Source organism: Martes martes, assembly GCF_963455335.1.
Source record: "Martes martes genome assembly, chromosome: X".
Lineage (NCBI taxonomy): Eukaryota > Metazoa > Chordata > Mammalia > Carnivora > Mustelidae > Martes > Martes martes.
Genome location: NC_137897.1, coordinates 52,778,526 through 52,804,398, shown reverse-complemented (window position 1 = coordinate 52,804,398; position 25,873 = coordinate 52,778,526). Strand labels below are relative to the sequence as shown.

General features: G+C 37.7%; 1 pseudogene across 1 annotated transcript in view; it reads right to left on the bottom strand.

Annotated features, from left to right (window-relative positions):
• Window positions 1-25,873, bottom strand: part of LOC308337377 (shugoshin 1-like) — a 56,565-nt pseudogene that overhangs the window by 20,773 nt on the left and 9,919 nt on the right. The window contains exon 2 of the transcript in view: window positions 7,940-8,140. The product of the transcript in view is annotated as a shugoshin 1-like (transcript). The remainder of the gene's footprint in view (window positions 1-7,939; window positions 8,141-25,873) is intronic.

Sequence of the window (25,873 nt, the reverse complement as noted above, 5' to 3'; positions counted from 1 at the left end):
TTATATGGAAAACCCAAAAAACTCCACCCCCAAACTACTAGAACTCATACAGCAATTCAGTCACATGGCAGGATACAAAGTCAATGTACAAAAATCAGTGGCTTTCTTATACACTAACAATGAAAATACAGACAGGGAAATTAGAGAATCAATTCCATTTACTATAGCACCAAGAACCAGAAGATACCTGGGAATAAACCTAACCAAAGAGGTAAAGGATCTGTACTCGAGGAACTACAGAACACTCCTAAAAGAAATTGAAGAAGACACAAAAAGATGGAAGACCATTCCATGCTCTTGGATCGGAAGAATAAACATTGTCAAAATGTCTATACTGCCTAGATCAATCTATACTTTTAATGCCATTCCAATCAAAATTCCACCGGTATTTTTCAAAGAGCTGGAGCAAATAAACCTAAAATTTGTATGGAACCAGAAGAGACCCCGAATCGCTAAGGAAATGTTGAAAAACAAAAATAAAACTGGCGGCATCACGTTACCTGATTTCAAGCTTTACTACAAAGCTGTGATCACCAAGACAGCATGGTACTGGCATAAAAACAGACACATAGACCAGTGGAACAGAGTAGAGAGCCCAGATATGGACCCTCAACTCTATGGTCAAATAATCTTCGACAAAACAGCAAAAAATATCCAGTGGAAAAAAGACAGTCTCTTCAAAAAATGGTGCTGGGAAAACTGGACAGCTATATGTAGAAGAATGAAACTCAACCATTCTCTTACACCGTACACAAAGATAAACTCGAAATGGATAAAAGACCTCAATGTGAGACAGGAATCCATCAGAATCTTAGAGGAGAACATAGGCAGCAACCTCTTCAATATCAACCACAGCAACTTCTTTCAAGATATGTCTCCAAAGGCAAAGGAAACAAAAGCGAAAATGAACTTTTGGGACTTCATCAAGATCAAAAGCTTCTGCACAGCAAAGGAAACAGTCATCAAAACAAAGAGGCAACCCACGGAATGGGAGAAGATATTTGCCAATGACAGTACAGACAAAAGGTTGATATCCAGGATCTATAAAGAAGTCCTCAAACTCAACACACACAAAACAGATAATCATGTCGAAAAATGGGCAGAAGATATGAACAGACACTTCTCCAGTGAAGACATACAAATGGCTATCAGACACATGAAAAAATGTTCATCATCACTAACCATCAGGGAGATTCAAATTAAAACCACATTGAGATACCACCTTACACCAGTTAGAATGGCCAAAATTAGCAAGACAGGAAACAACGTGTGTTGGAGAGGATGTGGACAAAGGGGAACCCTCTTCCACTGTTGGTGGGAATGCAAGTTGGTGGAGCCACTTTGGAGAACAGTGTGGAGATTCCTCAGGAAATTAAAAATAGAGCTTCCCTATGACCCTGCAATTGCACTACTAGGTATTTACTCCAAAGACACAGATGTGGTGAAAAGAAGGGCCATCTGTACCCCAATGTTTATAGCAGCAATGGCCATGGTCGCCAAACTGTGGAAAGAACCAAGATGCCCTTCAACAGACGAATGGATGAGGAAGATGTGGTCCATATACACTATAGAGTATTATGCCTCCATCAGAAAGGATGAATACCCAACTTTTGTAGCAACATGGACGGGACTGAAAGAGTTTATGCTGAGTGAAATAAGTCCAGCAGCAAGAGACAATTATCATATGGTTTCACTTATTTGTGGAGCATAACTAATAACATGGAGGACATGGGGAGATGGAGAGGACAAGGGAGTTGAGGGAAATTGGAAGGGGAGGTGAACCATGAGAGACTATGGACTCTGAAAAACAACCTGAGGGTTTTGAAGGGGTGGGGGGTGGGAGGTGGGGGAACCAGGTGGTGGTTATTGGGGAGGGCACGTATTGCATGGAGCACTGGGTGTGGTGCAAGAACAATGAATACTGTTACCCTGAAAAGAAATTAAATAATTAAATAAATAAATAAATAAAAGAAAACCAGAAAGAGGCATCACAATTCCTGACTTCAACTTATTTGACAAAGCTATAGCGATCAGAACAGTATGGTACTGGCACAAAAATAGACACATAGATTGATAGAATAGAACAGAAAACCCAGAAATGAACACAGAATCATATGGCCACAAAGCAGGAAAGAATATCCAATGTGAAAAAGACAGTCTCTTCAACAATTGGTGTTGGAAAAAGTGAACAACAATATGCAGAAGAATGAAACTGGATCATTTTATTACACCATACACAAAAATAAATTCAAAACGGATAAAATACCTAAATATGAGACAGAAATCTATCAAAATCCTAGAGGAGAATACAGGCAGTAATCTCCTTGACCTTGGCGGCAAAAACTTCTTGCTAGACATGTCTCTAAAGGCAAAAAATAAACTGTTGGGACTTCATCAAAACAAAAACTTCTGCACAACAAAGGAAACAATCAACAAAACTAAAAGGCAATCTACAGAATGGGAGAAGATATTTGCAAATGTCTTATCAGATAAAAGGCTAGCATCCAAAATCTACAAAGAACTTATCAAACTCAGCTCCTCCCCCACCAAAAAAAAAATCCAGTCAAGAAATGGGCAGAAGCCATGAACAGATATTTCTCCAAAAAAAACAAACAAATGGCCAAAAGACACATGAAAAAATGCTGAACATCACTTGGCATCAGGGAAATACAAATCAAGACTACAACGGGATAGCACAACATATCAGTCAGAATGACTAAAACTAACAACTCAGGAAAAACAGATGTTGGCAAGGATGCAGAGAAAGGGGAACTCTCTTACACTGTTGCTGAAAAAGGAAATTAGTGCAGGCACTCTGGAAAACAGTATGGAAGTTCCTCAAAAAGTTAAAAATTGAGCTACCTTATGACCCAGTAATTGCATTACTGCGTATTTATCCAAAGGGTGCAAAAATAGTGATTCAAAGGAGCACATGCTTCCCAATGCTTATAACACCAACGTCCACAATAGCCAAACTATGGAAAGAGCCCAGATGTCCATTGATAGATGAATAGGTAATATATAGTGGAATACTATTCAACCATAAAAAAGAGTGAAATCTTTCTATTTGCAATGCAATGCAATGATGTAGATGGAACTATAGAATATTATGCTAAGTAAAATAAGTCAATCAGAGAAAGACAAATACCATATGACTTCACTCATATGTGGAATTTAAGAAATAAAATAGATAAGGTACCTGGGTGGCTCAGTTAGTTAAGTGGCTGCCTTCAGCTCAGGTCATGATCCCAGGGTCCTGGGATTGAGTCCCACATCAGGCTCCCTGTTCAGTGGGGAGTCTGTTTGTCCCTCTCCCTCTGCCTACTGCTCCCAGTGTTTGTACTCTCTCCCTTTCTTGCTCTTTCTGTTAAATAAATAAATATTTTTTTTTTAAAAAAGAAGAAGAAACAAGGGTGCCTAGGTGTCTCAGTGGGTTAAAGCCTCTGCCTTCAGCTCAGGTCATGATCTCAGGGTCCTGGGATCAAGCCCCACATCGGGCTCTCTGCTCTGCGGGGATCCTGCTTCCCTCTCCTTCTCTGCCTGCCTCTCTGCCTACTTGTGATCTCTCTCTCTCTCTGTCAAATAAATAAATAAAATCTTAAAAAAAAAGAAACAAAACAGATTAACATAGGGGAAGGGATGGAAAAATAAAATAAGGTAAAAACGGAGAAGAAAGCAAACCATGAGACTCTTAACTATAGGACAGAAACTGAAGGTGGCTGGAGGGGAAGTAGGTTGGAGGAATTGGGTAATTGGGTGATGGGCATTAAGGAGGGCACTTGATGTAATGGGCACTGGTGTAATGATGTGTCATTAAATTCTACCCCTAAAACTAATAATACACTATATTTAACTAAATTGAATTTTTAAAAAAAGTTTTTAAAGATAAAGATAAAAAGGTGACCAAAAAAAGAGGAAAAAAAAATCAGTGGAATTAAAAAGGGAACCTATGAAACGGGAGAAAGTATTTACAAACCACATATCTGATAAGGGGTTATTTCCACAATACATAAAATACTCATGGAATTCAACAGGAAAAACAAATAATAAACAAAAACCTGAGATTAACTGATTTAGAAATAGACGTTGGTCCTAAGTAGTCATTTTTCCAAATAAAGTATTCAAATGGCCATCAGACATATATATATATATATATATATATATATATATATATACACACACATACATATGCAAAACCTATATATATTTTACAACAATCATGCAAAGCAGGCATTATCAACCCTGTTAGGTTTGAAAAATTAGGTCTATAGAGTTTGGGTGAGTTGCCCTAATATAAAGAACATGTCTATCCTATTCACTGTTGTGTCCCCATTGTCTAGAAAAGTACCTGTCATGTAGTAGTTCCCCCAAAATATTTTTGAATGATGGAATCTTACAATTGTTGGGAAAATATATTCCATCTATGTATTAGTCTATTTTCTTTTTTTTTTTTAAGATTTTTTATTTATTTGACAGACAGAGATCACAAGTAGGCAGAGAGGCAGGCAGAGAGAGGGAGAAGCAGGCTCTCTGCTGAGCAGAGAGCCCGATGTGGAGCTCGATCCCAGGACCCTGGGATCATGACCTGAGCTGAAGGCAGAGGCCTTAACCCACTGAGCCACCCAGGCGCCCTATTAGTCTATTTTCTTTCATAGTAAGAGAATTATGATTTTCTGTGTGTAACAATTTTCTCAGCTTTAAAGAAGATACACATTTCCCAGCCTTGTATGTAATTAGAAGTGGGCATGTGACAGAGTTCAGTCATTGAGATGTAATAGAAATCTCCAGGTTGAGCTTTTAGAAAAGCTCTTAAGGTTAGGATGACTCATCTTGTGTATTTCTCTTGTTCTCTGCCTTTCCTTTCTTCTTATCTAGTACATGTATGTGATACAGGATGTAAATTAGTTATCATTTTGTCTTGAGAAGACATGGTTAACCATAGCCAAACCATATAACTTTATCATGAGAAAGAGAATTTGTTACCTCTAAACACAGGGCCAATTTTGTCTTTCTCTTACCCTCTTATTGAGCACCACTGGACAGTGAAAATTGTTAGAACCACATGTTGCAGTCCAGACTAAATAGAAGACCAGAAAAGGCTTAGATATCTCAGGGCATCATAAAGCCACCTACCTCTGGAATTCTCATGTGAGAAAAGTAAAATCCCTAATAAAAACAACTCTGTGGAGTTTTCTGTTATTCACAGGTGAAGACAATGCTTAATTTATGAAACTATGGGCAGGCCTTTGGGGGGGTGGGGGACCATCATAGCCAGGGCAAGGAATTCATTTCTTTTTTTGGGCATTTGGTAAAAATAGATTTTCCTGAAGAATGTGAAATCCCTATTTAAAAATTAGAGGGAGGAGTTACCAGGCCTAGTTGTGAAAAAAACTAAAATAATTTATTTCCTAGGAGTTTACTTCCCTCTAAAATGCCTAGCAAGGAAAAGAGTATTGTGGAATTAGGAGTTCTGATAATGGTCCAAGAGTATTTGAGTCTATGCATGTAAGATGAATTTGCATAAAGCAGTGAGTTTGTGTTCCCTTTTTCCTATCAGGTCTGGCACTGGACTAGACACACACACACACACACACACACACACATGCACACACCATTAAATGCATAATAGTTGTAGCTTTCTTACCCTCTGCACTCTGCCCTTACTCTCTGTTCCCCCAACATATGCCTCCTAGTCAGAAGCCCAAAGTCCTAGTACTGACTGTATCATGAAGTCCTCAGAAATTATTCAGTACTTAAGAATACAGGCTGTCCCATGAGTGGGACAAGTAAGAGTAATGGTGATGACTGGGCTTGATCCAAAAGTCAGTATTTAAAATAAACCAAAATTAAAACCGGGTACACTTCGAAACCATTTGTCCAAAGTGGCTCATCTCTGTCAACAAATATACAGACTGCATACCGCCACTCACAATCCCTCATTAACCTACACTCTAATGGTATACAATCATGGTACTCTCTCACCAAGCCCAGACAGAGCCACACAATCCTTTCTAAAACAGTATACAACACAGTCACAATTAGTTAGTACTTGCAATGTTATTCATGTTTCATTCTAGGACTAGGGAGAAAGGGAGAATGTGGATGTAAAACAGGATGAATACCCAACTTTTGCATCAACATGGATGGGACTGGAGGAGATTATGCTGAGTGAAATAAGTTAAGCAGAGAAAGTCAATTATCATATGGTTTCACTTACTTGTGGAGCATAAGAAATAATAGGGAGGACATTAGGAGAAGGAAAGAAAAGTGAAGGAGAGGAAATTGGAGGGGGAGAGAGGTTTCATTGAAACCCACTCTGAGAAACAAACTGAGGGTTTTGGGGGGAGTAGACAGTAGGGTGATCCTTGTGGTGGGTATTAAGGAGGGCACGGATCACTGGGTGTTGTACATAAACAATGTATCTTGGAACACTGAATCAAAAATTAATGATGTATTTTATGGTGACTAACATGACACAATAAAATTTTTAAAATTTTTAAAGAAAGGCAGTGATGTGGTAAATGAGGATCAAGACAAAAGCAAAAAGATTAAAAATGGAGTGCAGAATTGTGGCTTTCAGAAATCAGCTGATACAGAGAGGGTGGATACAGAAGCTTTGTGGAAGGTAACCAAGGCTGAGATGGAGTCAAGGACAAAATTGTTAAGATTGCCTGCTCAGCCTACATAGGAGTACATCAACAGTGCTGTCTCACAGGAATCTTGTGGACACAGGCCTCTGGGGAATGCAGGCAGAGGTGAAAGTCAAATCAGAGAGGTTACAGAGAGGAAAGCAAGAGAAGACTACAGGTTTCTAGTACATATTTAGTTTAGTCCTAGCGTCTAGGAGTTTAAACAATCCATCCCTACCTCTTAGCCTTCCTTCACTGGACTATGACCTGTGACTTAACTATTTTAAAATTTTCCTTAACATCCCTGAATTGGGTGCTGCACTATTTGGCCCTTGCTAAAAGGCTGTTTTATATGTTTGGTTCCTTCAACTTTTTTGAGGTCTTTTGATGTTGGTTTCTAATTGTTTTCAACCTCTGAGGCTGATTCTGGAAAATAGAATCTGTTGAACTGTTTCTCAACTGTTCAACCCTTCTTGAAGGGACTTCAATCCTCAACACTAGCTTTTGGAAAGTACCTATTTTTAAGACCAGTTATTTGGAGGTCTCCAAAAGGCATCAGATTTTTTTTCAGAAACTTGTTAGAAGAAACTCCTTAGGGACAGACCACCATTTTTTGTTATGGCCCAAACACATTTCACAATGGCCCAAACACATTTCACATTTCACAAAATAAATAACTCATTCTAAGACTGGGTATATGTTTTTTTTTTCTATTTTCTCAGGGTGATCATTATACCCCTCCTGGAGCAATGGTTGCCCCCTTAGCTAAATTGGCTCACTTTTTGTCCTCTCTTTTGTTCCAGACTCTAATATTTATATTGTTACAAAGTTGTCTCACTGTGTTTATTAGGAGGGCTTGGGCCCTGCCTAGTTTAACCAATTCTCCTGGTCTTAGGCTCTACTAGCACAAAATTCCAAGGGTGGTTATGCAGATTAAGCCCTATTAAATAATAATAACACATGTGTAAATAGAGCAGTAAAGCTTTTAAAGCATGCATGCTCATGATTTATTTTAATCCTTCCCTGTGAAATAAGTAGATCAGAGGTTATTATCCCCATTTTCAAAAGAAAAAAAACTGTGTTCCTGAAAGGGGTTTTGACTTATCCAAGGACACATTATATGACTACATAATTCCCTCTCTAATTTTCTTTCTGCTCTACCATGGGCCTCTGAATCAGGGTAGTTTACACCCACAGTGGGATCAGCTTTCTTTAACAAGTCCCTTTTACCACAGCCAAGGAGCTGTCAGCCTTAAAACCCATCTGTTCTCCAGTGGATGAAGCTTTTAGTGATTGGTGACAAGCCACACCCTCCGGTCCACTCCATTAGGGAATGTTCTGTCTGAACTGCTGGAGACATGCAAAGCTCTGTGGTATGTAAGTGTGTAGTCAAAATCTGCTTTGAATTTGCAGACTGAAAACCCCAGAACATTGGCATGGGGCTTAAAAGCATGAGAATGTTTGAGTATGCCCACACTTGAAGAAAGGGCAACATTTTCAGTGCCAGATTCCTGAAAGAAGACAGGGAATATGTATTTAAAACAGAAATGAAAGAGATAGAAGCAAGTGGGAAAGCACTTCATTGAAACCCACTTTATACCATTTTCCAGATGAGAAAACACTGAGTCTCAGAAAGATGAAAGGACCCAGTAGAGGTTCTAGTATAAATTCTTGATGGTGGTGGGATTTTAACTCAGTCTGTATGTTCTCAGACCTGATAATCTCTCCACTGTATCACACTGTCATGCTAGGTGCCCTCAAGGAGAAGCTTCTTATTCTGGTTCACTTCCTTCCTCCCCTTGAGTCAAGGTTTAGGGTGCTCAACTTTCAAATCCACAAGAGAAACTTGATGAGGAGGAAGTAGGGAGCAATGGCAAAATGACTCTGGCTTATCTTGCATGTATGATGACAAAAGAGGAGGGCTCCTCTTTCTAACATGCTCAAAAGCAATGCAGTTCCTGTTGGCTTTCAGACTGACTTATTTCTTTTTATTGTTTTTAAAGCATTTAAAATTCATTAGGAGTGATTGATAATGTGCCTGACTCAGAGGGAGGGATGCAATAGGGAGAGATTTCCAATAACTTCATTTTGTAAGTGAAGTAGGAACAACCTAGTCTTGGCAAGTTTATTACCTGAGGCCTAAGCTAGAGAGCCATGAGACTGCTTGCAGCTTTAGCATATCTGGAAGAGGGTGTTCTAGCTGCGTTCAGGCCCTGAAAGGGGCTTCCACTCGCTTTGTGAATTCTGAGTAGTCATTGAGGTCTCTGTTACCTCAGTGGGGAAAAAGTTGCTCTCTATTCTTTCAGTGCAGGGCTCTGAAGGATCAAGATTAGCTCACATGTGATTTTGCAATATAACATGTATCTTTACTCTGCTTCTTGGAATTGGTGAGTATAGACATTCCAGGTGGCTGTTGTCTATTCCTGACTAGGTTTATATTCAGATGTTTAATTACATGAGGTAGTAAGAGAGATTAGTGTGCTAGATGTCAGGACATCAAAATTCTAATATTAGCAGAGTGTCTTCTTTTTTGGGCATTGGTTTTTACATTAGAGCACAGAGAGGTAGATTAACTAGTATCTAGGGGCCTTTCTATTTCTGACAGTCTCCTTTGGGCCTCTTCATACTCTTATTGCAGACTTAAGAATTTTGGGCATGCCTGGATGGCTCAGTCGTTAAGCGTCTACCTTTGGCTCAGGTCATGACCTCAGGGTCCTGGGATCGAGTCCCGCATTGGCCTCCCTACTCCGTGGGGATTCTGCTTCTCCCTCTCCCACTATCCCTGCTTATATTCCCTCTCTTGCTGTGTCTCTCTCTGTCAAGTAAATAATTTAAAAATATTACACAAGTATTGCAAGGTCACTGCAAAATATTAAGAAAATATAAACAACAAAAGAAAAAGAAAAATCAGTTAGAATTTCATTTCTTAGAGATAACTACTGTTAAAATTGAGAGATATCTACCCTTCTGAACATTTTCTATGCACCTCTATCTATGCTTATATATTGCATTTAGACTTTTTTAAAAATAGAGTCATACCATATAGACTACTATTTTGTAATCTGCTCTTTTCAATTTACAATGAATAATGAATATTGTGCAGAGATGGAAAATTTATGCCACTCTCTTCATGTTATGGATTTGAAACACAGGAGATCTCCATTCTCTCTCCTTATACGGGTGTACGGTAGAGAGAGATTTTTTTTTACCCTTTTTGTCACAATCTCACTAATTTCTTATTTGCTCCTTCACAGTAGTTACCTCTTTAAGTTTTTACTTTAATTCCATTAATTAACATATAGCGTTATACCAGTTTCGGGTGTATAACATAGTGATTCAACAATTCCATACAACACCCATTGCTTTTCATAAGGACACTCCTTAATCCTCATCACCTCTTTGACCCATTACCTCAACAACATGCTTTCTGATAACCAGCAGTTTGTTCTTTATTGTTAAGAGTCTGTTTCTTGGTTTGCCTCATTCTCTTTTTCTTTTTACCCTATGCTTCTTTGTTTTGTTAAATTCCACATATGTGTGAAGTTATATGGTATTTGTCTTTCTCTGGCTGACTTATTTCACTTAGCATAATACTCTCTAGCTCCATCCATGTTGTTGTAAATGGCAAGATTTCATCATTTTTATGGCCAAATAGTATTCCATGGAATATATATTCCATAAAATACTATATATATGTTCATATATATATATGTATATATGTGTGTATACGTGTGTATACACAACACACACACACACACACACACACACACACACACACCATGGAATACTATTTGGCCATATGCCTTTTTTATCCATTCATCAATCCATGTACACATGAACTATTTCCATTGCTTGGTTATTGTAAATAATGTTGCTATAAACATAGGGGTGCATGTATCCCTTTGAATTCGTATTTTTGTATTCTTTGAGTAAATACCCAGTAGTGCAATTGCTGGATGAGAGAAAAGTTCTATTTTTAAATTTTGAAGCACCTCCATACTGTTTCCCACAGTGGCTGCATCAGTTTACATTCCCAACAACAGTGCAAGAGGGCTCCTTTTCTCCACATCCTTGCCAACATCCTTGTTTTTTTCTTTCTTTTTTTTGTAGAAAAAATTAATTAATTAATTATTTTTTAAAATTATTTTTCTACTTTCCTCCAAATATTTGTGGGTTTTTCCTTTATTTTATTTTTTTGATTAACATACAATGTATTACTTGTTTCAGGGGTACATGTCTGTAACTCATCAGTCTTGCACAACACCCAGTGCTCACCACAACACATACCCTCCCCAGTGTCCATCACCCAGCCAATCCATTCCACCACTCCCTTCGCCAACAGCAACCCTCAGTTTGTTTCCTAAGATTAAGAGTTTTTTATGGTTTGTCTCCCTCTCTGGTTTTGTCTTTTTTCATCTTTCCTCTCGTCCCATACATTTCTCTGCCTTGTTTCTTAAAATTTGAATATCAGTGAGATCCTATCATTATCTCTCTGACTGAATAATTTCACTTAGCATAATACCCTCTAGTTCCATCCACATCATTGCAAATGGCAAGATTTCATTTTTTTCATTTTAGTCCATTATGTGTGTGTATATATGTGTGTGCATGTGTATACATACACACATATATACATCTCAACTTTTCTTTATCCATTCAATCCCATTAAATCCCAGGACTCTGGAGATCATGACTTGAGCCAAAGGCAGACACTTAACTCACTGAAGCACCCAGGCATCCCTGTTGGGAGTTTTTAATCACTCATTCAATTTATTTGCTGTTTATCAGTTTGTTCAATTTTACTATTTCTTTCTGTTTCAGTTTTGGTAGTTTCTAGGTTGTCCAATTTGTTACCATACAATTTTTCATCATATTCTCTTTTAATTGTTTGTGTTTCTCTGGTGTTTGTTGTTATTTCTCCTTTCTGATTTGTGATTTTTATTTATTTGAGTCCTTTCTCCTTTTTGTTGATAAATATGAATAGAGGTTTATAAATTTCATTGATTTTTCAAAGAATGAACTCTTGGTTTCATTGATCTGTTCTATTTTGTGTTTTTTTTTTTAGTTTCTATATAATTTATATCTGCTCTAATAGTTATTATTTTCTTCCTTCTGTTGTTTTAGGCTTCATTTGTTGTTCTCTTTTTAGCTCCTTTAGGTGCAAGGTTAGGTTGTTTATTTGAGATTTTCCTTGCTCCTTGAGGTAGGCTGCTTAGTTATAAATTTCTTTCTTAGAACAGCTTCTGCTACATCTCAAAGGTTTGGACTGTTATTGTTTCCATATACTTTTTATTTTTCTTTCAATTGACCCATTCATTGTTCAGTAGTATGTTATTTAACCACAAGGTCTTTGTGGTCTTTCCATTTTTTTTTCTTGTGTTTGACTTTCAGTTTCATAACATTGTTGTCAGAAAAGATCCATGATATACTTTCAAACTTCTTGAATTTGTTGAAGCTTGTTTTGTGGTCTAATATGTGATCTAATATGTCTATCTATATCTATATCTATATAGATAGATAGATATCTATCTATGTCTATCTATATCTATATCTATATCTATATCTATATCTAATATGTGATCCATTCTGGAGAATGTTCTATGTGCACTTGGAAAGAATGTGTATTCTACTGTTTTAGGTTGTAATCCTCTGAATACGTAAGCTTAGTCCATTTGGTCCAGTGTGTCATTCAAAGCTCTTGTTTCCTTGTTGATATTCTGCTCAGATGATTTGGCTTTTATGTAAGTGGGGTGTGAAAGTCCCTTACTATTTTATATATATATATAATATATATAATATAATATAATATAATATATATATATAACATATATATATATTATGTAGTGTCCTTTGTCATCTCCTGTTACAGTTGTTTCAAAGTCAATTTTGTTCAATATAAGTATTGTTATTCCAGCTTTCTTTTGACATCTATTTCCATGATAGAAGTTTCTTCATCTCCTCACTATCAATCTACAGGTGTTTTTAGGTTGATAATGAGTCTCTTGCAGGCAGGCTATAGATGGGTCTTGGTTTTTTTCTTCATTCTTTCACCCTATATCTTTTAATTGGAGTGTTTAGTTCATTTACATTCAAAGTAATTATTAATAGATATATATGTATTACCATTTTATTATGTGTTTTGTGGTTGTTTCTGAAAATTTTCTCTGATACTTCCTTGTCTTCCATTATTTCATGTTTTCCTGAGTTTCTTTAGTGATACATTTGGATTTCTTTCTCTTTATCCTTTGCATATTTATTAGTGGTTATTCATAGATGGTTACCATTATATTTGTATATAACTCCTTCTGCATACAACAGTCAGTATTAAGTTGTTGGTTGTTTAAGTTTGAATCTATTATTTTTCTTCTCCTCCCTAAATTTCAGGTATACATTATTATGTTTTATAACATTTTTTTTTGTTTCCCTAGCTTATTTTTTACAGAAATATTCATTCTTACTGGTTTTCTGTTTTTTACCTTCACACAGTCACTTTTGGTCTCCCTTTCTCACAGAGTCCCCTTTAATATGTCTTTCAAGGCTTTCTCAGTGTTTATGAACTCCTTTAGTTTTTATTTGTCTGGGAAATTCTTTATCTCCCTTTCTGTTCTGAATGATAGCCTTGTTGGATAGAATATTCCTGGCTGCAGATTTTTCACATTCAACACTATTTTTTAAAAAGATTTTATTCATTTATTTGATAGAGAGAGCACAAGTTGGGGGAGGAGCAGGCAGAGGGAGAGGGAGAAGCAGGCTCCCCACTGAGCAGGAAGACCAACCCAGGACCTGATCCCTGGAATCATGACCCGAGCTAAAGGCAGCCTCCTAACTGTCTGAAACATCCAGGTGACCCTCACATTCAGCACATTGAATATATCATGCCCCTTCTTTCTGGCTTGCAGAGTTTCTGGTGAAAAATATCCTTCTATCCTTATGGGGTTTCCTTTGTAAGTTATTGACTTCTTTTGCCTTGCTGCTTTTACATTTTTTCCTTTATCACTATATTTTGCCAATTTAATTACAATATGTCTTGGTGTGGGTCAACTTTTGTTGATTTTGTTAGGAGTTCTTTATGCATCCTGAATCTGGATATCTGTTTCCTTCACCAGATTAAGGAAGTTTTCAGCTATTATTTCTTCAAATAAATTTTTTGTCCCCTTTTCTCTCTCTTCTTTTGGTACTCCTATAATATGAATGATATATTTGATGGAGTCACTGAATTCCCTAAGTCTATTCTCCTTTTACATAATTTTTTTCTCTCTTTTATTTAGCTTAATTACTTTCCATTACTCTGTCATCTAGGTGACTAATCTGTTCCTCTGTTTCTTCTATCCTTCTGTTCATTCCATCATGCATGTTTCTTATTGAGTTTATTGAACACATTACCCCTCTTATGTTATTCCTTATCTCTGTGTAAAGGAGACCCATGTCTTCCACTGTTTTCTCAAATCATGTAAGTATCCTTATGATCATTGCTTTTAATCCTCTATTATGTTATGTTACTTATATCTGTTTCACTTAGATCTCTGGCCATGGCCTTGTCCTCTTCTTTCATTTGAGATAAAATCCTCTTTCTCATTTTGTTTGCCTCACTGTGTTAAGAAAGTCAGCTGTGTCTTCTGTTCTTGAATGTAGTGCCTTTATGAAGAGGAGGTCCTGGAAGGCCCTGCAGGGAGGTGTTCTCTGTTCACTAGAACCTAGCACTTCAGGAGAGTATCCTATGTGTGTTTCTTATGCCCTGCTCTTTTGTCTGAGTCACTTTGCCTTTCAGTGCAGTCATCTGCACTGACTCTCTGCCTTTTAGGGGCTGTGCTTGCTCTCTGTTGTATTAGTGGGACTCCGGCAAGGCAGCTCTGGTGGTGCATGCCTGCTGGGGAATTTGGGAGCAGGGCAGAGGTATTAGCAAAAATTTTACCAGGCCAACAGTCCTATTCCAGAATGCTTGAAGTGCTACAGTGACTGGGGGCTATGTGCCAGGGACATGAGGCTTAGCACAGCATATGATGATGCCTGGGTTCAGTATGGCCCACTGTAGGATGCTGGCTGGAGAGTGCAGGTGGGCATGGTGGCTGGGCATGGTGCACATTGGGCTTTACCAGAATGTGCCTTGAACCCAGGCCTGAGGCTAGCCATCTTGGAATGGGCCATTTCACAGAACTCGTGACTGCGATGCACTGCTAGCAAGTTAGGTAGCAAGTGTCTGTGCAATACAACCTCATGCAGATGGCTCTGTATTTTTGCTGAAGGGTGGGGGAGGAAAGTGGAGCCCGCCAGCTCCTTCATTTTCAGAGATGTCCCCCAACATGCTCCAAAATCAATATGAACAGATTTCTCTCCCGTTTGCTCTCTGCATTATGTAAACTGCCATTTTAATGTTGTCTCTCCACACAGGCAGCAGTCTAAGGGCAGCAACCCAGCTATCAGTCACCATCCCTGCTCACCCTGTGCTGAGTTAACTAACTTTTAAAGTTCCAGGCTCCAAGTATCACTGGTTATACATACTCATGGAATTCAGTCTCTCTGGTTTGTAAAGAGAAACATTATAAGGATTAATCTTCCCCCTGTGAACTCCCTGGTGAAAGGACCAATTTCTTTGTCCTCTCCATGTTTACAGCTTCCTCCCTCCTGAAGGCAGCCTCCGTCAGGCTTTCTGGCCTTCTTAATCTTTCAGATGCAGATACTTCTCTGTATTTAGTTGTGGTGTTTGTTCTTTCAGTCTTCAGATCACTCTCTTGTTTATTGACTTGAATGTAGATGATATCTAGTTGTAACCGTGGAATGAGGTGAACTCAGTGTCCTCCCACACTGCCATCCTCCCAAGCTCTTAGAGTAGTTATTAATTTAGAAAAAATTGGAATGGACATATATATCGAGGGCAAGGTTACAATAGTTAAAAAGTAGCATCCTTCTTTCCTTTCATTTGCAATGCTTATGCCTCCCTCCACATTCTGGACACTATAAGGTAAGGACACTAGGTAAGAAACACAAACTTGCCTTTTAGTTATTCTCCCAACTCTCTTTCTTCTGTCTGAAATTGATGTATATGGCAAATTCTAATCTTTGTCTATAGAACTTGTTGGGTAAATGTACCCAGACCAGTTTTGCAAATTCAAGAGAGTATAAAATACAGCAATTCAGCCTCAAACATCCACTACCTTCTCTAAACTATAGCTCTACACTGGGGATAAAACTCTCTTGTCCAAATGAATACAATTAGTGGTTGTTTTCCATTCGAGTACTTATCTTCTTGTGTGCTTTCCATTTGCCAGAAATCTGGAGAACAAAAAAGGTAAATGGTATTGTGATATTTAACAGTGAAGATCTATTTCAATAATTATATTTCTATGTTGTCATTTAACCAGCTATAAGGTATCTCATTATAAAGATGTTTCATATTTATTTAAACAATTCCTTGTAATTGAACATATAAGCTATTTCTTTTTTCCCTGGCTATAGAATCTGTATGCTGAAAATGCTGATACAAGAAATCAAAGAAGACATAAATAAATGGAAAGAAATACAATGGTCATGGGTTCAAAGAATCAGCATAGAAAAAACATCAATTCTCCCCCAAATTTATATAAGCTTAACATAATTCCTGTAAAAATCTCAGCAACATTTTTTGCATATACAGAATAGATAATTCTAAAATGTGGATGAAAAGGCAAAGGAACTAGAGAACCTACAACAGATTTGAAAAAGAGGTATAAAGTGAGAGGAATAACAGATATAAACTGTTCATATATAGCTGCAGTAATCAAGACTGTGGTATTGAGGGATAGACATATAATTCAATAGAAAAAGAAATAGAGAAACCAGAAACAGACCCACACAAATATATCCAACTGATTTTTGAGGAGGGTACAAAGCAATTCAATATAAATAGTTTAACCTTTTCAACAAATGGTGCTGGAGCAATTGGATATTCATGGGCGAAAAATATGAATTTTGATATAAACTCCTTTACACAAAACTTAACTCAAAATGTATCCCAGACTTTAATGTAAAACATAACACTCTAAACCTTTGAGTGAAAAAAGAACAAAATCTTTGGTGTCTGAAACTAAGAAAAGAGTTCTTTAATTTGTTGCCAAAGCATGATCCATCAAAAACAGATTTAATTAATTGAACCTCATCAAAACTATAAAAATTTTGTTTTGTAAAAGCTCATGAGAAAAGGATGAAAAGACTAATTGCAGGCTAGGGGAAAAGATTTTCAAAGCATATATCCAAGAAAAGGTATATATACATATGATATGTCACTGTGAAGAACTCTGTGGTCCCACTCCCTGGTGAAATTCCTTAACATTATTCTGAAAGAACCATTTGAAAGCTCTGGAAGTTGTCCTGAAGGAAAACAGCAGATGAAGCAACAAGTATTCAAGAAAAATACGTAAAGATTAGGTAAGAAACTCAAGAGTATTTGGTATTTAAACCAAAACCACTCCCTTTCTGCTCCCAGATTAACAAGGTAAAAACTTCAAAGAGCTGCAGCCAAAACCACAGTGTTCCCTCTTCCCTCAGCTACCAGCCAGAGGCCATTCTTTCCTAGAGAAACAGGAATTCAGCATTTCTTCACATTGCCTTCAGATATTTGTTGCTGAGGTTCAATAAATGGGAAGTTCAGTCTAGAGTTTTTGTTTGTTTTGTTTTTTCTTTCTTTCTTTTTTTTTTTTTTCCTGCCTAACCTCCACTTCTGAAAGGGTGACCTTGCCCTGGGTATGATGTGTTGAGAATACTGAGCTATGGGGTTTTTCACCCATAATTTCAGATGGTGGTTAAATACCAAGAGAAGCAAGATGAGAGGACTTCAGCTACTGTCCAACCTCCCCACTGCCACTGAGCATTCAGCTCCTAGAATGAAAGTGTCATTAAGAGAGATGCTTGCCATTGCCCCCACCTCCAGAGCCCTAGTTTAAAGATTTTGTCTGGGTGGAGCTACAGGATATAAAACAGATAGTTTTAATCTCTTCCCAAAGGAACTGACTTCATTTCTAAGAGCATGGAGAAGCTTAAAATGAAGAGTTCTCTCAAAACCAGTGACATTATGGGGAAGGGAACTGACAAAAGATTTATAATGAAGATACAGCCTAAACTATAGACTGGCTAGTTTGAAGGAGAGAACTAGGGATTGAGACAGGTGGGAGGAGCTCTGCTAATGTCAGAACAAATATGAAACCCTGACCACTGAAACCATTCCATAAAAGGAGTCACAATTTAATTAGACTGGTTTGCAGATGAATGTTATGCTCCACCACACTGTTTTAAATGATAGAGAAATAGGGAAGAAATTAGTGAAGCTTAGCAGCAAAGTATGGTCAGAGAAAGAGTGGGAGAGAGCCTTACTATTATTACTATCATCCCCTGGTAGCTGTGGATACACCCGAAGTTTTACCATCTAGAGAAACAACATCAGAGATTTAAGACTGTAGAGGGTTGGAGGAAAGCAGACTTCACTAAAAAAAATGGAGCCATTCACTGAAGAAGTAAGGGAGGACTAGTATACAGAATTGCTACAATATATCTTCTAAAATATCTAGTTCCCAACCAAAAAAAAAAAAATGTAATGAATGGGGAAAAAAAAAACAACAACAAACTATGACCCATAAACTTATAAGAGTGACAAGATGTAAAATTTAAGAGGAAAATATTTCAAAGTATAACTAAAAGAACATACAAAACGTACAAAACAAAGTATAACTAAAAAAACATACAAAACATACAAAAACACTTCAATAGAGAAGTAAAAGGAGGTAAGATATTGTTGATCAAAAGATAAAAAATTAGAATTCTTTTTAAACCCAAAATTTTAAATGAATCAAATGTAAATTCTGGACTTGAAAAACACAATAACTGAATTAAAATACTTATCAGAAGTCCCTCAAGAATAGATTTATCAGGTTGGAAAAATAATTAGCAAGCAAAGATAAATTAATAGAGATTATGTAAACTGCAGAATAGAGGAAAAAAAAGAATGAAGAGAAATTAATAAAGCTTCAGAGAAATGCACAGCATCATTGAGAATGCAAAAATGCACATAATGGGAGTATCAGAAGGACAGAAAGAAGTAGAAGATAAATATTCAAATATATAATAGCCAAAACTGTTTCAAACGTATTTTTAAAATGGCAACATACATGTCAAGGAAGTTCAATGAAGTCCAAGTAGGATAAACTCAAAGAGATTCACTAGCAGACACATCATAGTAAACAAACAAACAAACCAAAAAATCTGAAAATAAACAAGGAGAAACATCTTGAAAGGCACAAGAAAAAAATTCCATTTCATTTATAAGGGAATCCCAATAAAATCAATAGCTGATGTCTCAGCAGAAATAATGGACGCCAGAGGCAGTAAGATAACATATTCAAAATTCTCAAGGAAATACACTTGTCAACCAAGAATTTTGTCTCCAGCAAAGATGTTAAAAAAATTAAGGCAAAATAAAAACTTTCCAGATACAAATTAAGAGAATCTATACTTCTGGAAAGATGGCAGAGTAGGAGGATCCTGAGCTCACCTCTACCCAAAGACACACTGAGATAATAGGTACATCAGAGAAACTAATGTTTAAATGAGCTGAAGACTACAGGAATAGACTTTTCACAGCTAATCAAAAAGAGGAGGCAACATTGAAAAGGGTGAGAGGGGAAGAGACTCAGGCACCAAAGTCCCAGAGACACAAACTACAAATGGGAGGGACATCACAAGCACGGAGAAACAACAGGATCAAATCCCACAGCAGGCACCATAGACACTGGGGCATGTACCAGGAAGACAAGTCCCCATATCATTTGGCTTTCAAAACCAGTGGAGGGCTTAACACTGTGAATTATTACAATCACAGAAACTCCAGGTAAATTCAAATCAGCCACCTTAGTTTGAGAAGAGCCAGAGGGCAATAGGAAACAGAGTCCCCACCCTTAAAGAGCCAGCATAATAAAAACCTGGCCCAGACACTGCATAGAAAGAGTAGGTTGAAAAACACCTAAAGTATGGTGAAGGAAATTTATTCACTAGTCTCAACATATGCTTCAGGGGCAGGGATCTTTAGGAGCCTTCACCAAAAAGAAAAGTGCTTACAGGTGCCATGTATCTCACCCCCCAACCTGAGCCTAGATAGCCAGACACTTACAGGAGCCAGTGCTAGCACTTTCCACCTATCTTCCTAGCACTTCATGTCCTGCCCCCCATATTCCTCTGAACATTCACCACATTCAACCCCTCCTACTCCATGGGCATCCCTTCAAAGTCCCCACAAAGGGAAGACAATTTACCATAGAAAATGTCTTAGAAAGAGAGAACAAATTTTGTGAGTTCTTGCAATCAGTGTTGCTTAAAGACTGTTTCAAAGGTCAGCAGGCTTGACTCAGGGAAAGCCTAGAGGGCACTGCACAGCTCTTGGAGAGAAGATGGGGAAAACAGTCTGCACACATATACCCTGCAAAGAGCAATCTGAAGAATGCCTGGGGCCCACAGAGTAGAGGTTACTTACTGCTTCAGTAGAATGTCTCAGAGAAGAAGCATTCATGGAAAGACTCTTCTAGAACAAAAAAACTGACCAGCACCATTTCCCTCCCCCACTCCTCAGCATAAACACAGGACAACCTGTGGGAACCAGCACAGCACCCACCAACAACTTACTACCTAACTTGCTTACAACAAGCCCCAACCCCCTGCATTCAGGTGTAACTGTCCTTTCCAGTCACACTTGCCTCAATCCCAGTGTGGCGGGCCCCATCTCCCATAAGACCAGCCCAAACCCTTGCCAACATCACATCTCTTGAACTGGGAGCTTTGCAGGACCTCAGTTCCAGCAGCAGTGGCAATAGGTCTCATTTTACAAAAAGATAAGAGCACACTGAGTTAAAACTAGCCACATTCAATTCAGGCCAGTGAGAAAAACACTGCCTACAACAGGCAAAGAGAGTCACTGCAGATAACTGGCCTGAAGGATAAAGCAGCCAGGACATAACAGCAGAGACCAATTGGAGTAATTCTTGAAGAACCAGGCCCAGAGGAACAGAGAACACTGCACAGCAGGACAGGATAAGACCTCTTCTTCGTAATGCCTTTACCCTGAAGAACAGGAGACAGAGCTGACTTTCCTAACCCATAGTCACAGGCATGGACACTTAAACGAAATGAGAAGACAGGTGAATTTGCTCCATATTAAAAAATAGGACAAGGGCACAGCCAAAGACCTAAGTGAAATAGATATCAACATGTCTGAAAAGAATTTAAAGAAATGATCATGAAAATACTCACCAGACTTGAGAAAGAATAGAAAGCATCAGTGAGAACCTTAACACAGAGATAAGAAATAGCATATCAGATGAAGTGCACAATACATGAAATAAGAAACACATGTTATGCAATGAGTGGCAGACTGGAAGAAATAGAAAAATGAATTAATGACCTAGAAGACAGTAATAGAAAATAATCATTCTGAATGAAAGAGAAAAAGGAAATATATAAAATGATGATAGACTTAGGGAACTCAGAGACTAAATGCAATAACATTCATATAAAAAACCCAAAATGAAAAGAGATAAAAAGGCTTACAGAAAACTCATTTGAAGAAAGAATAGTTGAAAACTTCCCTAATGTGAGTAAGGGAATAGATATCCAGATGCAACAGGCACACAGAAACCCCAACATCTACAAAATCAGATCCACACCAATCCATATTGTAATTAACATAGTAAAATATAGGGACAAAGAAAAAATCTTGAAGGCAGCAATACAAAATAAAGCAGTTACATGCAAGAGAAACTCATGGCTTTTTCAGAAGAAACTTTCCAAGTCAGAAGGGACTGGGATGATATATCAGCCTAGAATATTCTATCCAGCAAGGCTATCATTCAGAATAGAAGGCAAGATAGTTTTTTGGACAAACAAAAGCTAAAGGAGTTCATGACCACTAAATCATCCCTGAGAGAAATATTGAAGGGGAATCTAACCTTAAAGAACTGGAAAATCAGCAACAAATTAAGCGAACCCCACACACAAGAAGGGAAATAATCAAGATTAGAGCAGAGATCAATGAGTTAGAAACTAGAGATATAGTACAACACATCAATGAAACTAGAAGATGGTTCTTTGAAAGAATCAATAAAATTGATAAATCATTGACCAAACTAACCCAAAAGAAAAAAGAGAGGACCCAAACTAATAAAATTATTAATGAAAGGGGAGAGATCACGACTAACACCAAGGAAATAGAAACAATCATCAGAAATTATTATCAATAGTATTATGATAATAAGTTAAGCAACCTAGAAGATGCATTCCTGGAAGATGCATTCCTGGAAACCTATAAAGTTCTGAGACTGAATCAGGAAGAAACTGACAACCTGAATAGAAAAATATCTAGTAATGAGATTGAAGCACTGATCAACCCCCCCCCCCAAAAAAAAAACAAGAGCCTAGGACTTGACAGATTTCCTGGGGAATTCTACCAAACATTCAAAGAAGAAATAAAACCTATTCTCCTGAAGCTGTTTCAAAAAATAGAAACAGAAGGAAAACTTCCAGACTCTTTCTATGAAGCCAGCATTACCCTGACCCCAAAACCAGGCAAAGAACCTATCCAAAAGGACAATTTAAGACAAATGTCCCTGATGAATATGGATGCCAAGATTCTCAACAAGATCCTAGCTAATAGGATCCAACAGTACAATGAAAAGATTATCCACCATGAACAGATAGGATTTATCCCTGGGATGCAAGGGTGGTTTGACATTCAAAAATCAATCAATGTGATAGAACAAATCAGTAAGAGAAGAGAGAAGAAATGCATGGTCCTCTCAATGGATGCAGAAAAAGCATTTGACAAGATACAGCATCCATTCCTGATTAAAACTGTTCAAAGTATAGGGATAGAGGGAGCATTCCTCAACTTCATAAAATCTATGAAAAACCCACAGTGAATATCATCCTCAATGGAGAAAGGCTGACAGCCTTCCCTTTGAGATTAGGAAGATGACAAGGATGCCCACTCTCACCACTGTTGTTCAACATAGTACCAGAAGTCCTAGCAACAGCAATCAGACAATAAAAAGAAATAAAATGTATTCAAATTGGTAATAAAGAAGTAAAACTCTCTCTCTTTGCATATGACATGATACTTTATATGGAAAACCAAAAGACTCAACCCCCAAATTACTGGAACTCATACAGCAATTCAGTAATGTGGCAGGATACAAAATCAATGCACAGAGATCAGTTGTTTTCTTATACACTAACAATGAAACTGTAGAAAGAGAAATTAGAGAATCAATTCCGTTTAGTATAGCACCAAAAACCATATGATAATTTGGAATAAACCAAACCAAAGAGGTAAAGGATCTATATCCTAGGAAATACAGAACACTCATGAAAGAATTCAAAGAAGACACAAAAAGATGGAAAAGCATTCCATGCCCATGGATAGGAAGAATATACATTGTTAAAATGTCTATAATGCCTAGAGGAATCTATACCTTTAATTCCATTCCAATCAAAATTCCACTGACTTTTTTCAAAGTGCTGGAACAAACAATCCTAAAATTTGTATGGAACCAGAAAAGACCCCGAAATGTTAAGGAAATGTTGAAAAAGAAAAACAAAACTGGGGCATCACGTTGCCTGATTTCAAGCTTAAAACAAAGCTGTGATCACCAAGACAGCATGGTACTGGCACAAAAACAGACACATAGACCAGGGGAACAGAGTAGAGAGCCCAGATATGGACCCACAACTCTACGGTCAAAAAATCTTCAACAAAGCAGGAAAAAATATACAGTGGAAAAAAGACTGCCCCTTCAATAAATGGTACTGGGAAAATTGGACAGCTATGTATAGAATAATGAAACTTTACCATTCTCTTATACCATACACAAAGACAAACTCAAAATGGATGAAAGACCTCAACGTGAGGCAGCAATCTATCAAAATGTTAGAGGAGAACAAAGGCAGTAACCTCTTTGACATTGGCCACAGAAACTTCTTTCAAGACACATCTCCAAAGACAAAGAAACAAAAGTGCAAATGAACTTTTGGAATGTCATCAAGATCAAAAGATTCTGCACAGCAAAGGAAACAGCCAACAAAACAAGGAGGTAACCCACAGAATGGGAGAAGATATTCCTAAATGACACTGCAGGCAAAGGGCTGATAACCAAGATCTATAAAGAGCTCCTCAAACTCAACACTCAAAAAACAGATAATCACATCAAAAAATGGATAGAAGACATGAATAGACACTGCTCCAAAGAAGACGTACAAATGCTAACAGGCACATGAAAAAATGTTCATCATCATTAGCCATCAGGGAGATTGAATCAAAACCACATTAAGATACCGCATTACACCTTTTAGAATGGCCAAAATTAGCAATACAATAAACAACAAGTGTTGGAGAGGATGTGAAGAAAGGGGAACCCTCTTATACTGTTGTCGGGAATGCAAGTTGGTACAGCCACTTTGGGAAAACAGTGTGGAGATTCCTTAAGAAATTAAAAATAGAGCTATCCTAAACCCTGCAGTTGCACTACTGGGTATTTACCCCAAAGATAATGATGTAGTGAAAAGAAGGACCATCTGTACCCCAATGTTCATAACAGCAATGGCCACAATTGCCAAATTGTGGAAGGAACCAAGATGCCCTTCAACAGATGAATGGATAAAGAAGATATGGTCCATATATACAACGGAATATTATGCCTCCATCAGAAAGGATGAATACCCAACTTTTGTATCAATGTGGATGGAACTGGAAGAGATTATGCTGAGTGAAATAAGTCATGCAGAGAGAGTCAATTATCATATGGTTTCACTTACTTGTGGAGCATAAGGAATAACATAGAAGACATTAGGAGAAGGAAAAGAAAGTGAATTGGGGGAAATTGGAGAGGAGACAAACCATGAGACTGTGGACTCTGAGAAACAAAATGAGGGTTTTAGAGGTGAGGGGATGTGGGGTTAGGTGAGCCTGGTAGTGGGTATTAAGGAGGGCACATATTGCATGGAGCACTGGGTGTGGTGCATAAACAATGAATCTTGGAACACTGAAAAAATAAAACAAAATAAAAAAGATAAAGGGGACTCCGAGTGGAATGAAAAGGTGAAAAGTGATTATGAAAATGTGGAAAGGAAAAATCAAAAGTGATATGAAGATAGGAAACACAAATGCATTGAAAATGTTATTTTTCTGTATGAAATTTGTAAAGGAACTCACAAAGTGAAAGGATATAAAATATTGACACCATATACCTTAACCGTGGTGGGTAAAAAAGTAAAGAGTTGGTTCAAATTTAAACAATCATCACCTTAATATGGACTGCTGTATACTGAATATGATATATACAAACCTGATGGTCATTACAAAACAAAAAAATCTATAAATATGCAAAGAATAAAGAGGAAGAAATCCAAGTATATCAATAAAGAAAGTTAGCAAGCCATGAAAAAGAAAATGACAAGAAAAGATCAGAGAAAATATTCATAACATCAAAAGAAGTAATAATATCAAAATAAATACATATCATAATTATTTGAATATAAATTGAACAAATGCTCCAATAAAAAGCCACTGAGTAATAGAATGGTTAAAAAAAAAAAAGAACTATCTGCCTGCTGTCTACACGTGACTCAATTTAGACATACAGACACCTAAAGAATGAAAATGAAGGATAGAGCAATATCTATCATGCAAAGGGATGTCGCAAGAAAGCTGGAGAAATAGAAAAAAGATGGCAGAGGAGTAGGGGACCCTATTTCAACCCATCCCCTGGGTTAATTTGGCTATCTACCAAACCATTCTGAACACCTGCAAAATCAGCCTAATATGTAAGAACATACATCTGGATCTCTACAAACAGAATATCTCTGACAGTCTAGAGGTATGAAGCAGGGAGCCATGATTCTGCATGAAGATATTGGAAAATAAACCGAAGGGGGAGGGAGCCGCCATAAGCTGACTCTGGGAAAGTAATATAACACAAGAGTGCAAAACCATCCTGCACTGTGGACCGGGCACACACTCTCAGACTGGTAGTGGTGGAAAGGACTTTAGTGCAGGCTGCAGTCAGGATCCTGGAGCTGCAGACGCATGCACACAAACTGGGGCTGGCTCACGCTTTTAGAAACACAAAGGACAGAGATGTGACTGGCCCTGGGATTGACCTATAAGTGTGTTGTTGTGGGGCACACAACAGGGAAGCCTGCCGTTTTTAGCAGTGCAGACAGAAACAGAGACAATGTGG